The 15,247-nt window shown below is 38.6% G+C and overlaps 1 protein-coding gene and 1 non-coding gene across 5 annotated transcripts in view; both read left to right on the top strand.

Annotated features, from left to right (window-relative positions):
- The window catches only part of TMEM108 (transmembrane protein 108), a 366,501-nt gene that overhangs the window by 143,409 nt on the left and 207,845 nt on the right, over nt 1–15,247 (top strand). The window lies entirely within an intron of this gene.
- Nucleotides 8,778–8,885, top strand: LOC111556388. The gene has a single exon (XR_002735873.2). It is a non-coding gene; the product is annotated as a U6 spliceosomal RNA (small nuclear RNA).

Below are 15,247 nucleotides of genomic sequence, written 5' to 3'. Positions count from 1 at the left end.
TTAAGATGAGCACTGGGTGTTGTAAGTGATGAATCACTGAATTCTCCTGAAACCAATATTGCACTGTATATTAACTAACTAAAATTTAAATAAAAATTTGAAAAACTAAATAAAAAGGTAAGTCTCTTCATTTTTAGTATCCTACTACAAAGCTTTGGACCAAGGATCGAGGAGATGTCTATTATCAAAAAGTTCTTCCTCACTTAGATCCTTATGGACTCTGATTAGATGATGTTGTTAACTTTATTATTTTGTTTTTAACTATTGTGGATTAGAAACTGAACCTACAAGAGAAGGGGAACTGTTACAGGCAGAGAAAGGAACTTGATACCAGACAGCTTGATAAGCAGACCAAGATGAAGAATGATCTTACTATACAGTCATGACAATGACCCTGATTCCTAAAGTTGGTTTCAGGTCATACTTTGTTCCTAACTTTTTTCTCTGGTAGTGGGTCCTGGCTTCTAGAACCATTAGTGCTTTCTGTTAGGCTCCTTTAGGTCCAACGCATATTTGTAAGACAGACCTTAGTATCACTGGATGTAGTCTGAAGGAAGCAGGTCTGCCGAAGAAGCTTTTCTGAGCCCTTGGCTTCTTTAGCACTGTGCTCCAACCAGCTGACCTCAACTGACTCATCAGGTTATAAGAGAAGTTGGGAATAGAAATTATTTCCCTGGGGGATCCTGGCTGTATAATAGCTATCATTTGTATGCAGTTAAATGATTTGCAGAGTAGCACAGCTCAGAGCTCCCAGCTGCATTCTGTTTATTTCTGGAAGCATATGAAACAGTTGGCTGGGAATGTGGTTTCCAAAAGGTATTGTAGGCATTATAGTAACATCTGGGGCTGAGTGTTTCCCCCACCTCACCTAGATTTTGGTCAGAAGTCCATCCTGCATCCAAGAAACTTGGATTTAATGGTTATTGCCTGCTTTCTAATGCTTGCCTGTTAGTTCTGTTTCTACCTGCCACAGTCTTGAGCCTCTCAGCTGCCATCCCCCAGAGAGGGCCAAGGCACATAAATATTCATGAGGGAAAGAGATTCAGAAGGCTGAGGTCAGGGGAACCCTATTTCTGAGATGGGCTACTAGCTTATTGCCTTGCTTTCCTTTTCCTCCCTCCCCTCCTCTTAGAGTAAATTGTTATGTAAAGTGGTGATTATCTATCTTCATCCAGTAGGGAAGAGGCAATGTGGTAGGTAACAGCCAGGAGAGGTGTGGGAACCACATATGAGTCCCTGGGATGGCACAGTGTTTACACCACTTACACCAGTGATGGCTTACACCAATGATGGCTTACACCAATGGCTAAATTGCTCCTAAATTCATTACATATTCCAGGAAACAAAGAGGTTAAGGAGAGCAGAAAATTATACGTAGTAACATCTGTCATGGTTGACATTGGAGGGATGGGGGAAGGAGATGCTGTTTGCCCTAGTCAGGCCACCCGCAACTCTGCCCTGGGGACCGTCATACAGGAGCTCACAGTGCTGCTTGCTCTGATCCCCCAAACCTTTCTGCACCAGAAACCAAATTAAAAGGAATAACAACTGCAGCCTAGTAGACTGTGAGAGAGGAAGCATATTTCAGCCCTTTGCCTCCCTGAAGTGTGGAAGGGTAAGGTTAAGTGGCCTGGATCTAAGAAATCTGGAGAATTTTGACACCAGGTAGACCTTCCTCAACTCTCACCTTTGCTTCCCTCTGAGTCCCATTAACACTGGCTGCCAGGTTTCTAAAGCTCAGGCTGCTGGCAAAGGTCCCAGTCTGTCCCACACCAGAGACTTGTTCTTTGACAGCTATGTGTTTCAGCCTCAAGTTCCTGATTTTCAGTTTTGTCACTATTCTAAGCAAGGATTTTGCCTGTTACTAGTTATCCTTCCCTGGGTTTCATCTTGTGACTTCCAATCAGAGATGCTTAATTTATCTCTTTATAATTCTCCTTTCCCTTTTTCTGTGCTAGAATTGATCTCTCAAATCACATTAGTTTATAGAACGGCCAGCAAAACCATCTTTATGTGCCTACCTCTGCATGAACTATATTTAGTGCCTTTTTATATGTGGCAAGAATAATTTTAATCATCTCAGCAGACAAGGCCAAGTGTCAAGTCACAGCATGGGTGGCAGGGGCAAGGATTTCTCCCTGACTTGATGTAACACCATGAAGAGTTTCTTGGCTCCTTTAAAGGCTAGTTCAGGTAATGGAATACACCAGTGATTTAACACAATCCTTAACCCAGCCAGTTTATGAGCCATGTGTGGAAATCCTGATACCATGAACAACTGGCAAGTCCCTGAGCTGAACAGTGAAGACCCAGTAGCCTGTGAGAATGAAAGAGCTTTGTGTTGGAACTTAAGAGGCCAGCAAGAGGCAGTGTGATATAATATAAGGAACACCAAATTTCTAGTGAGAGTCCTGGGTTTGGGAGCATCCTTACTCTGTCAACTTACTGGCCATGTTTGTGGTCAAGACCTTTAACCTCATAGTTCAGGTGTTAATGACTCCTGTGCATCAGGCACCGTGTTGGCATTGCTGATAAACTTGTGAATATGACAAGGTTTTGCGGCTAAGTGTGACAACCCTGGATATATTACAGGGTTCTTGTGAGAGCCATTTCTTTTGCTAACCTTAAGTGTTCACAATACAAGTATTATTTCTATGGAAAATACCGTTAATAACGAATATACCGATCTCCACAGTGGGTTTAGGTCTTGTTAAGCCCATCATAAGTTGAAAATACCATAAGTTGAAAATGCATTTAATACACCTAACCTGCCAACAATCATAGCTTATCCCAGCCTACCTTAAACGTGGTCAGAACACTTACATAGCCTATGGTTGGGCAAAATCATCTAGCATAAAGCCTATTTCAAATTAAAGTGTTGACTATCTCATGTAATTTATTAAATACTTTACTGAAAGTGAAAAGTGTTTATAAGTGTATTGATTGTTTTCCTTAGTGATTGCCTGGCTGCCTGGAATCTGCAGGTCTCTGTCCAGCATCACAAGAGTACAGTACCTCATACTGTTAGCATGGGAAAAGATCAAAATTCAAAGTGTGATTTCTACTATAATGCTTATCACTTTCATACCATTATAAAATAGAAAACTCTTAAGTTGAATGATCCTAAGTCAGGGACTATCTGTATTTTAAAGTCTATATGGGAGACAGTTAATGTATCCAACCAGGGTACCATATTGAAAAAAAGTACAAAGCAATGTAGATGGGGAATGCACAGTATCTTCTGGGAAAAGATTTTTTGTGCTTTTATATTCATATAATGGCAAAAATTAACATTACAGCCATTGATATGAGGGATATAAGGTGCTTATTAAAATTAAATTTCATGAAACTCTACTTGTTTCTTTTAAAAGTCACTTTTCTGTATTTTTACTGAATACCTGAGAAGACTGCAGGCTTATTATAAAGAACATCTGTTTATATAGCATATTTTCATATCACTCCTAAAAGGGTCAAAAGCAGAGCATGGGGTGCCTGGCTGATTCAGTTGGTTGAGCGTCCAACTCTTGATTTCAACTCAGGTCATGATCCCAGAATTGTGGGATTGAACCCTGCATTGGGCTCTGCACTGAGCATGGAGCCTGCTTAAGATTCATTCATTCATTCATTCATTCATTCATTCATTCTCTTTCTCTCTCTCTCTGCCTCTCCCTCCCTCCCCTCCCCCCACTTTCACACACTCTCTCTCTTAAAAAAAAAAAAAAAAAAAAGCCTGTGCAGCAGAGTGCCTTGAAGGGATGGATTGAGGACAATCTTTAGATCACGCTTTCATGGAGAATCAGGGCTTTGTGAGAGCTTCTTTGCTCATTTGGAGCCCAAGAGACAGTCCTTGGGATCCTCCTGAGAGAGTAAATACCAAAGGTAGATTAGGCTTGGGCAGACTTGGATGCAGTAGACATTGAATGACTCAAAGTAACTGAGAAGAGCATTTTAAAATCATTAACTACAGGGCGCCTAGGTGGCTCAGTTAAGTGTCTGACTCTTGATTTCAGCTCAGGTCTTGATCACAATTTGTGAGATCGAGCCCCACATTGAGCTGTGTGTTGACAGTGTGGACCCTGCTTGGGATTTTCTCTCACACACACACCACCCACCCCACTGCCTTCTCTCAAAATAAATAAACATTAAAATTAAATCATTAATTGTAAAGAGTTTACAAATCAATAAAAAGACACTGTCCCATTGAAAGCTCTTCATGATGTATTGGTAAGTGAGAAAAAGACCACTGACTTCCTTGTATTGTATAATCTTACTTTTTGGAAAAAGAAGTGTTTGCAGGTTTATATAGGACATTAACTGTGGTTATTATTGGATGGTATAGTTCTGGGCTTATCTTTAGACTTCTCTGTATTTTTCAAGTTTTCTGCAGTAAGCATGTACTTCTTTTATCCTCAGAAAAATAGTGATTATAATATAAACATAATCCTTAAATATTATCTATGCAGGAAAGGGACTGTGTGCTGTTGACTAGTTTATCCACAGGGTCTAGAATATACATTAGAATCACCTGAGAGCTTGTAGAACTACAGTTTTGTGAGCCTCATCCCTGGAGATGCTGTGTCAGTTGGACTGGCAGGAGACAAGGTTGCCCAGGGAAGTGGAAGCAGATTCTAGACTAAGTCACACTACAGAGTATCAGAACCATCGTTTCCTATATAAACTCTAGGTTCACTGTAACATGGGGCAAAATCTGCATTCCAATTGAAAGTTATAATTTAGTTTCCCTCCAAGAGTTCCCTCTTGACTTTGGTAGTTGCTTTACCTGGGAAGAATGTATCTAGTTCAGTTTCCCCTGAAGATGACTTTCAGACTCGTGGGATTTGGAACAGGCAATTATCTATCAAATACCAGATGGCTGTGTAGATTAGCCCCAGTGAGTAAAAACACAGTGATTTGAACAAAAGAAATGATTAGCTGGTTGAATAACAACAGGTCATCTCAGCACAGGTGTACTAGAAACAAGGTCAGGGTCAGATACTAACACTTCTATTTTCTTGAGTTCATTAACAGTGTATTCATTATTTCAATACTACTCTGATGTTAACAGTACGGAGACATGGAGAAAGGGCTAACTTATATACCACAGCATTCATATTTTTTATTAAAATATTTTCCTTAAAATTTCATGAAAAGGTTAGCTTTTATAAAGGTTCATATAACCCTTTATAAGATATAGGTAAAATCTATAAAGAACTTATCAAAAACACACCTAAAAAGCAAATAACCTAATTAAGAAATGGATGATGCATCACATTATCATCAGGGAACTACAAATCAAAATCACAATGAGATACCTCACACCTGTCAGAATGGCTTAAAATTAACAACATAAGAAACAACAGGTGTTGGCAAGGATGTAGAGAAAGGGGAGCCCTTTTGAAGTGTTGGTGGGAAGGCAAACTGGTGCAGCCACTTTGGTGAACACTATGGAAGTTTCTCAGAAAACTGAAAATAGAACTATCCTGTGATCCAGCAATTGCACTACTAGGTATTTATCAAAAGGATATGAAAATACAGATTCAAAGGGGTTCATGCACCCCATTGTTTATATAGCAGAATTATCAATAATAGCCAAACTATGGAGAGACCCAAATGTTAATTGATGAATGGATAAAGAAGATGTGGTATATATATCCCATGGAATATTACTCAACCATCAAAAAGAATGAAATCTTGCCATTTGCAACAATGTGGATGGAGTTAGAGTGTATTATGCTAAGCAAAATAAGCCAGTCAGAGAGACAAATGCCATATCATTTCATTCATTTGTGGAATCTAAACAGATGAACATATGTGGGCGGTGGGGTGGGGTAGAGAGAGGGAAACAAACTATGAGAGACTCTTAAAGACAGAGAACAAGGGCTCCTGGGTGGCTCAGTTGGTTAAGTGTCTAACTTTGGCTCCGATTGTGATCTTGCAGTCCATGAGTTCAAGCCCTGTGTCAGGCTTTGTGTTGACAGCTCAGAACCTGGAGCCTGCTTTGAGTTCTGTGTCTCCTTCTCTTCCCTTCCTCCATTCACACTCTGTTTCTCTCTCAAAAATAAACATTAATTTTTGTTTTATGAAAGAACAAACTGAGGGCAGATGGAGGGAAGTAGGTGGGGGATGGGCAAATGGGTGATGGGTATTAAGGAGGGCATTTGTAAGTGATGAATCACTGAATTCTATTCCTGAAACCAGTGTTGCACTATATGTTAACTAATATTTAAGCAATAAAAATAAAAAAGACAAAAAATTTCATGAAAAAAGAAAACTTAATGTTATTTCTCCATCTACTTGTAAAGAATAGTAGTGTGTGCACTTCCTGGGAGATTTTCTTCTTTAAGAATTCCAAACAGCACATGGATGGCTCAGTTGGTTAAGCGTCCGACTTCAGCTCAGGTCATGGTCTCCTGGTTCATGAGTTTGAGCCCCACGTTGGGCTGTTTGCCAACAGCTTGTAGCCTTGAGCCTGCTTCAGATTCTGTCTCCTTCTCTCTTTGCCTCTCCCTGACCCCTGCTCTGTCTTTCTCAAAACTAAATAAACATTAAAAAAATTTTTTTAAACAATTCCAAACTAAAAAGCGAAAAACAAAAAACAACAAACTCCAAACTAAGTGTTTTAGTTCCATTTATGACTGCAATAGAAAAACTGTATTTACACTGTCCACCTATGCATGCACAGAACTATGTTGTATAAAAGATAGTCAAAGCTACCCAAGTGCTTAAGACTGCCGTTCCATTTCTGCTTAGTTAAAAAAACAAATTGAAAGTTTCTAAGATGCTGCCTGTTGAAAACCCTACTATAGACTTCAGGATCTCCAAGCTCTCGATTAACTAAGGTATAAATGGGGAGAGGAAAGATCACATATAATTTAAAATATAATTAAACCAAAACTACTCAAAATGTAGTACCAAAATTTTAATTGTAAACTTATTTAGTTCAAAATGTATCCAATGTTCAGACATACATTAACATTGTAAAACATCATCAAAAAACATAAATAGGTATTGTTGGTGTGTATGCAGCTAAATATCATATTACTTCCTCCACAAAGAAGTGGTCAAAATATGAAAATCAGATTTTAAAAGATCAAAGTCTGTTAAAATATACTGCTGGATTTTTTGTGGAGAGAGTTGTGCCCCAAAACATGATTGACATGTCTGTTCATTAATATGTATTTCTAGTAGTAGACACATTCTAAAATACAGATATTTGTGCATAATTGTGGTGATTTTGGTTTTGGACAAATGCATTATCTATGTATACTTTATGGGCCTGTTTAATCTTCATACTGATGTGTCCACTTGTAGACAACAGTTAAACCTCATACCGCCCTAGCCCATGTTCCTAACATTTAGATAAGTGTTGAAGATTAGGCAACTAAAAGCAGTGGGTATTATTAGCAAGAGGCAGCTCTATGAGGTGAGTTGGTCTTTTTCATTATTTTACTTATTTGTTAACATGAAGTCATTGGTTCACACTTTCTCCTGACATTTAGGTAATTCACCACTGGATAAATAGTAATGGTGGTAACTTGACTTTTCATTAATCTGTGTCTCCACTATTGTCATTTGTCCACACTTACTAGATACATGAAAGAAGTTAGCAAAGCTATAGAATAAACAGATGAATGTGATAGGCTTTCAGAGAGTAACGGTTTTACTTGAGGATGTTGAGGGCAAAATAAACAAGTTGTATTGATGATAATTTAAAAATTATTTTTATATTAAAATGATGTGTACATATTACAGACTATAAAGTAAAATGTACGTGATTTTAAAGGTGAAACAGGAGACTTCAAGGAAATTTCCTGATCAGAGAGGCCACTTTACACTATACCCAAGACTTCAGAATATGGGATTGGGAGGGGGTGAAGTGGTATATATTAGTTCAATCTAGTTATGTGTTCTTTTGTGAAAAGATTGAGAAGCACTGCAAGGGGGCATGAAGAAAAATAGCATAAAATTTAGTTCGATAGATGCCCATTTAGTTACAATTAGGATGGGACTCCACTGAATTAAACTTTTTCTGAAAAAGCCTAACTCTTAAATGAGCCAAGCGTAAATCACTAATTATCCTGTTTATGGGGACTCAAGATTAAGAGAAGCGTTTAAAGAAATAGAAATAGCTAGATTATAACAATTTCCTGATAGAGAAACATTACTTTCCTCACTTATTTACTTTATGTCTCATTTACCCTTTTGGTGTCAAAAGTTCCCATGACTTATGCATACTTGCAGTCTTGCTGCTAAAGATTCTCTACAGCTCAGACTTTGATGATGATGATGGTGATGGTGATGATAGTCAACACCCATATAGTGTTTATCGTATGTGAAGCACTGCTATAAATGCTTTGCATTTAGCCCTCACAACAACCCAATGAGATAGAGTTATCCGTATTTTTCCATTTTACAGATGAGGAAACTGAAACACAGAGACTTGAGTAATTTTCCCAAGGGTATGTTGCCTAGAAACGTTAGAACCAAGATTAGACCCCAGGCAATCTGGTTCCAGAGTCCTGCTCTTAAATATTATCTTTCCTATTTCTCATCACCAAAATTATTAAACATTTAGGGCTTACAAGGCTAGAATTCATGAAGCTGTTGGAAGTGATGTTGGAAAACTGCTTTGAGTCACATGAACAGCATTAACAAATGAAGATCTGGTAGAATTAGACAATCAGGACACAGTAGATGCTTCCAGAGAGAATCATTTGGCTAACAAAGGAAATAAAATGAAGCCCTGAAATAGATTTTGTTTAAATTACTTTCATTATGGTCCTTGTTTCAGCAGCCCATGTACTAAAATTGGAATGACACAGAGAAGGTTAGCATGGCCCCTGCGCAAGGTTGACACACAAATTCATGAAGTTACTTTCACTATAATTGTGCTATGAACATCCCGTATGAAATAAAGGATGTTGTATGGTAGGTATATTAGTTCTGTCAGGAAAAACACATCAGTTCCAAAAAGCATTCCATTTGGTGTGTATTCAGAGAATTAGTGACTTTTTACAAATTGTTTTCAGATAAAGAAAATCTGTATTAAGTGTATGCTTAAAAGTTAACTTCAGTCTAGTTATTGACACAGGAAACTAGATAACCATAGGAAGTTGATGGTGCCAAGTGTCAGTAAAGGTATGGAGGAGTTTCATCTGTGATCCAGTTGTACTGTCCCAGAAGAGAAGAGCCTGAGTGGCCTTACCTATGTCCTGTCATGCCAGATTTCTTTGTCTTCATCGCAAGTGAGGAAATCACTCAGGGGCTGCATTGCTCCTTATGATTGCTCTGAACTTGGAAACTGCATGTGTGTTTAATTTCACTCCTGTTAACAGCTTCCTTCCTTAGGTCTATGCTTTTTGAGGGCAAAATCTGCATTCTTTCTAAATACTGTTTAGGGTCACTTCATCACTAAAGTTGCCCTTCCCACAGCCTGGACTCAGAGATTGTCTTCTTATGAAAGACCCCACTGCAAAAAGAGAAAAATTTTCAGGCACATTTAAGTGGAATATATAAAGATTTTCCAGGAATGATTTTGCTCCAAGAAAATTAAGCTTTCAGCAAACCAAATCCAGAAGCATGAATTTCAGTTAAACGGAGGAGGGGAGATTGTTCACTGTCATCATATCAATCTTGGATTTTGATAATTGTTATAAAGGTTTAACCAGCTAGCTAACATAAAAGCAGTTCTAAGTCCAGTCTTTGGAAGTTCTCATATCAAATAATTTGACAGTGACCAAAATTAAATTTCAGCTTCTATGCTTTGGGCCCTGAAAATAAGAATGTGGTTAATATTGAAACAGTCTAAATATTCAGAAGTCTTTTTGCCCAGAGAATTTCATCAAAGATATCTTAAGACACAATGAACCTGTGGCAATAGTCTTTGCCTCTAAACCCCAAGTCTTCTTTGCCTAGTACTCCACCTAGTAGATCCCACCCTATCTAGGCATTCCCACCTGGCTTGATCTGCCACCAGGCTGCCATTTATCTGTCAGATGTGTCAAGGTCCAGTAGTTTCTGCATGCGCTTGACTGCCAGCTTTTCATTCCAATTTTAATGGAAACAGAGTCCTTCCCTCCCACTGTAGATCAATTAACCAGATTGTATTGAGGGCAGAGAAGATTAACTTTTCCTTCCAAGACCGATAGTCATAAGGAAAACATGAAAGATTAAAATTTACTTTTCTCTAGGAAAATTCATAGGTTTGAGTCTCCACAGAGAGTTGTCTGAGCTTACATGTCACTGGGAGCTTTAAAAAGACCTGCTGGGGATCACTCTTTAGAGAGAATAGCCTGAGATTCCAGTGTGGGTTTGTTGCTGGCCACATTTGTGCATTAGCAGACCATAAGAAGGGAATTCTAGGAATACTAGGTAGTGGCAAACGTTGTCATATTGCGGTTTTTATTGTCTGCTGGTTTGAAGGTTCACAGTAAAACATTTTCTCCCCACGTTTTAATATTTTTGTTCCCTTAAACACCGTCTTAGGCATTTATGTCTGCCTCAGCCAGCAAACCATTCTTCCCTTATTCCAGGAGCACAGGGCCCAGCTAGAGATGTGCTAAATACAGCTGTTCTTTTAACAAAGCCTTCTAAAGTCCAGATATGATACTCCTGGTGAAACAGACCTAAACCAAATATGTCTTGATAAGATGATTCTGTGGGAGGTGCACCTGACTCAGTTTTGTCGTTTCTTGCATTAGCATCCTCACTGTATTGTCCAGTCCAGACATCTTTCTAGAAATAGCAGATATTAATCTTTAGCTAAAGTAGAGAAGAGTTTATTATAAAATCAAAAATATTCGTTGGAACTGCTTGACTCCTCACTCTGGAATGAGTAAATATATAAAAACAAATAAATGTATGTCTTCACAGATATTATAATAATACATCTTCTCTTCCCCTCTAAGTCTGTCTCATTATAGGATGTTATTCTTAAGGCACAGTAGGTTTATGACTTCAGCATAGGAGACTGGTGAGACAATGGGTATGAAAGCAGACACTGAGGAGTGAGAAGGCCCATTAAATTATTGTATCTGCCCCGTAGGTATAGAGATGACAAACCTAGAGGGCCCAGCTCATGAGGCTCTTCTATAGTGCAGAGAGACTGGAATTGGGAAGAAGGAAAAGAAGATATGAGAAAAGAAATGTCTGCCTCTGTCCTGGCTAGGGTAAAGATGGGCAAAGGAAAATAAAAAGAGGAAGGGAAACAGAAATGTGTGTAAGAAAGGCATCTCCACAGTTAGTTCTGCACTTTGGTGTTGAGAGACTGAGGACTTCAGAGTAGCCCTGCAGACTCAGGGTTCTGCCCCTGTGCTCTTAGTGGGACTGGGGACTGCGAAGGAGCATTGTGCTCTACAAGCCAATATGCAGCAGCTCACTTATCATGCAGCAGGTTTGCTGAGGTGAGAATCAGAATCATTACAGCAGATGTTGGGGCAGACCACTGGGCAGGAGGCTGAATGGTAAAGGAGCACACTCTGGGGTATGCAGCCAGCCAGGGCTGAACAACAAAAGGACATTGGTAAGACCTACCTGGGAGCATTACTGGAGGTAAAAGAAGTGGCCAGCATGGTACTTTAGCATCAAGAGGCCAGAAAGACACATGGTGACAGGGGAAAAGAAATGTTACTACAAACCAGTGGGTGCCAGGCAATGCATATGAAAGGACTGACACAATGCCAGATGACTGCCCCCAAACTCCATCAGACGCTGGGGAGGGCTGGGTGCCAGTAGAGGAAGAGGGAAAGCTGTCAGGGTATCTGAGTATTTTCTAAAGGATAGTATTGACATTTTAACAATATTTAACAATATTTATTCTTCTAACCCATGAGCACGTAATGTTTCTCCATTTCTTTATATCTTCTTCAATTTCCTTCATAAGCTTTCTATAGTTTTCAGCATACAGATCTTTTACATCTTTGATTAGATTTATTCCTAGGTATTTTATGCTTCTTGGTGCAATTGTGAATGGGATCAGTTTCTTTATTTGTCTTTCTGTTGCTTCATTATTAGTGTATAAGAATGCAACTGATTTCTGTACATTGATTTTGTATCCTGCAACTTTGCTAAATTCATGTATCAGTTCTAGCAGACTTTTGGTGGAGTCTTTCGGGTTTTCCATGTATAATATCATGTCATCTGCAAAAAGTGAAAGCTTGACTTCATCTTTGCCGATTTTGATACCTTTGATTTCCTTTTGTTGTCTGATTGCTGATGCTAGAACTTCCAACACTATGTTAAACAATAGTGGTGAGAGTGGACATTCCTGTCGTGTTCCTGATCTCAGGGAAAAAGCTCTCAGTTTTTCCGCATTGAGGATGATGTTAGCTGTGGGCTTTTCATAAATGGCTTTTATGATCTTTAAGTATGTTCCTTCTATCCCAACTTTCTCGAGGGTTTTTATTAAGAAACGTTGCTGAATTTTGTCAAAGGCCTTTTCTGCATCGATTGACAGGATCATATGGTTCTTATCTTCTCTTTTATTAATGTGATGTATCACGTTGATTGATTTGCGAATGTTGAACCAGCCCTGCAGCCCAGGAATGAATCCCACTTGATCATGGGGAATAATTCTTTTTATATGCCGTTGAATTCAATTTGCTAGTATCTTATTGAGAATTTTTGCATCCCTATTCATCAGGGATATTGGCCTGTAGTTCTCTTTTTTTACTGGGTCTCTGTCTGGTTTAGGAATCAAAGTAATACTGGCTTCATAGAATGAGTCTGGAAGTTTTCCTTCCCTTTCTATTTTTTGGAATAGCTTGAGAAGGATAGGTATTATCTCTGCTTTAAACGTCTGGTAGAACTCCCCTGGGAAGCCATCTGGTCCTGGACTCTTATTTGTTGGGAGATTTTTGATGACTGATTCAATTTCTTTGCGGTTATGGGTCTGTTCAAGCTTTCTATTTCTTCCTGATTGAGTTTTGGGAGTGTGTGGGTGCTTAGGAATTTGTCCATTTCTTCCAGGTTTTCCAGTTTGTTGGCATATAATTTTTCATAGTATTCCCTGATAATTGCTTGTATTTCTGAGGAATTGGTTGTAATAATTCCATTTTCATTCATGATTTTATCTATTTGGGTCATCTCCCCTTTCCTTTTGAGAAGCCTGGCTAGAGGTTTGTCAGTTTTGTTTATTTTTTTAAAAAACCAACTCTTGGTTTCGTTGATCTGCTCTACAGTTTTTTTAGATTCTATATTGGTTATTTCTGCTGTGATCTTTATTATTTCTCTTCTTCTGCCGGGTTTGGGGTGTCTTTGCTGTTCTGCTTCTATTTCCTTTAGGTATGCTGTTAGATTTTGTATTTGGGATTTTTCTTGTTTCTTGAGATAGGCCTGGATTGCAATGTATTTTCCTCTCAGGACTGCCTTTGCTGCATCCCAAAGCGTTTGGATTGTTGTATTTTCATTTTTGTTTGTTTCCATATATTTTTTAATTTCTTCTCTAATTGCCTGGTTGACCCATTCATTCTTTAGTAGGGTGTTCTTTAACCTCCATGCTTTTGGAGGTTTTCCAGACTTTTTCCTGTGGTTGATTTCAAGCTTCATAGCATTGTGGTCTAAAAGTATGCATGGTATCATTTCAATTCTTGTATACTTATGAAGGGCTGTTTTGTGACCCAGTATGTGATCTATCTTGGAGAATGTTCCATGTGCACTTGAGAATAAAGTATATTCTGTTGCTTTGGGATACAGAGTTCTAAATATATGTGTCAAGTCCATCCCATCCAATGTATCATTCAGGGCCCTTGTTTGTTTATGGATACTGTGTCCAGATGACCTAGCCATTGTTGTAAGTGGGGTACTAAAGTCCCCTGCAATTACCACATTCTTATCAATAAGGTTGCTTATGTTTGTAATTGTTTTATATATTTGGGGGCTCCCGTATTTGGCACATAGACATTTATAATTGTTAGCTCTTCCTGATGGATAGACCCTGTGATTATTATATAATGCCCTTCTTCATCTCTTGTTACAGCCTTTAATTTAAAGTCTAGTTTGTCTGACGTAAGTATGGCTACTCTAGCTTTCTTTTGACTTCCAGTAGCATGATAAATAGTTCTCCATCCCCTCACTCTCAATCTGAAGGTGTCCTCATGTCTAAAATGAGTCTCTTGTAGACAGCAAATAGATGGGTCTTGTTTTTTTACCCATTATGATACCCTATGTCTTTTGGTTGGCACATTTAGTCCATGTTATTATAGTTCAGTGTTATTATAGAAAAATACAGGTTTAGAGTCATTGTGATGTCCGTAGGTTTCATGCTTGGAGCGATGTCTCTGGTACTTTGTCTCACAGGATCTCTCTTAGAATCTCTTGTAGGGCTGGTTTAGTGGTGACGAATTCCTTCAGTTTTTGTTTGTTTGGAAAGACCTTGATCTCTCCTTCTATTTTGAATGACAGACTTGCTGGTTAAAGGATTCTTGGCTGTGTGTTTTTTCTGTTCATCACATTGAAGATCTCCTGCCATTCCTTTCTGGCCTGCCAAGTTTCAGTAGAGAGATCGGTCACCAGTCTTATAGGTCTCCCTTTATATGTTAGAACATGTTTATCTCTAGCTGCTTTCAGAATTTTCTCTTTATCCTTGTATTTTGCTAGTTTGACTATGATATGTCGTGCAGAAGATCGATTCAAATTATGTCTGAAGGGAGTTCTCTGTGCCTCTTGGATTTCAATGTCTTTTTCCTTTCCCAGATCAGGGAAGTTCTCAGCTATTATTTCTTCAAGTACACCTTCAGCACCTTTCCCTCTCTCTTCCTCCTCTGGAATACCAATTATGTGTAGATTATTTGTCTTTAGTGCATCACTTAGTTCTCTGATTTTCCCCTCATACTCCTGGATTTTTTTATCTCTCTTTTTCTCAGCTTCCTCTTTTTCCATAATTTTATCTTCTAGTTCACCTATTCTGTCCTCTGCCTCTTCAATCTGAGCCGTGGTTGTCTCCATTTTATTTTGCAGCTCATTGATAGCATTTTTTAGCTCCTCCTGGCTGTTCCTTAGTCCCTTGATCTCTGTAGCAAGAGATTCTCTGCTGTCCTTTATACTGTTTTCAAGACCAGTGATTAATTTTATGACTATTATTCTAAATTCACTTTCTTTTATATTGTTTAAATCGTTTTTGATCAGTTCGTTAGCTGTTGTTATTTCCTGGACGTTTTTTTGAGGGGAATTCTTCCATTTCGTCATTTTGGATAGTTCCTGGAGTGGTGCCGAACTGCGGGGCACTTCCAGTGTGCTGTCTTGAATAACT

This window comes from Felis catus, chromosome C2 (assembly GCF_018350175.1).
Source record: "Felis catus isolate Fca126 chromosome C2, F.catus_Fca126_mat1.0, whole genome shotgun sequence".
In the NCBI taxonomy this organism is placed as follows: Eukaryota; Metazoa; Chordata; class Mammalia; order Carnivora; family Felidae; genus Felis; species Felis catus.
Note: the sequence above shows the minus strand (reverse complement) of the source record. Positions and strands in the feature narration are given on the sequence as shown.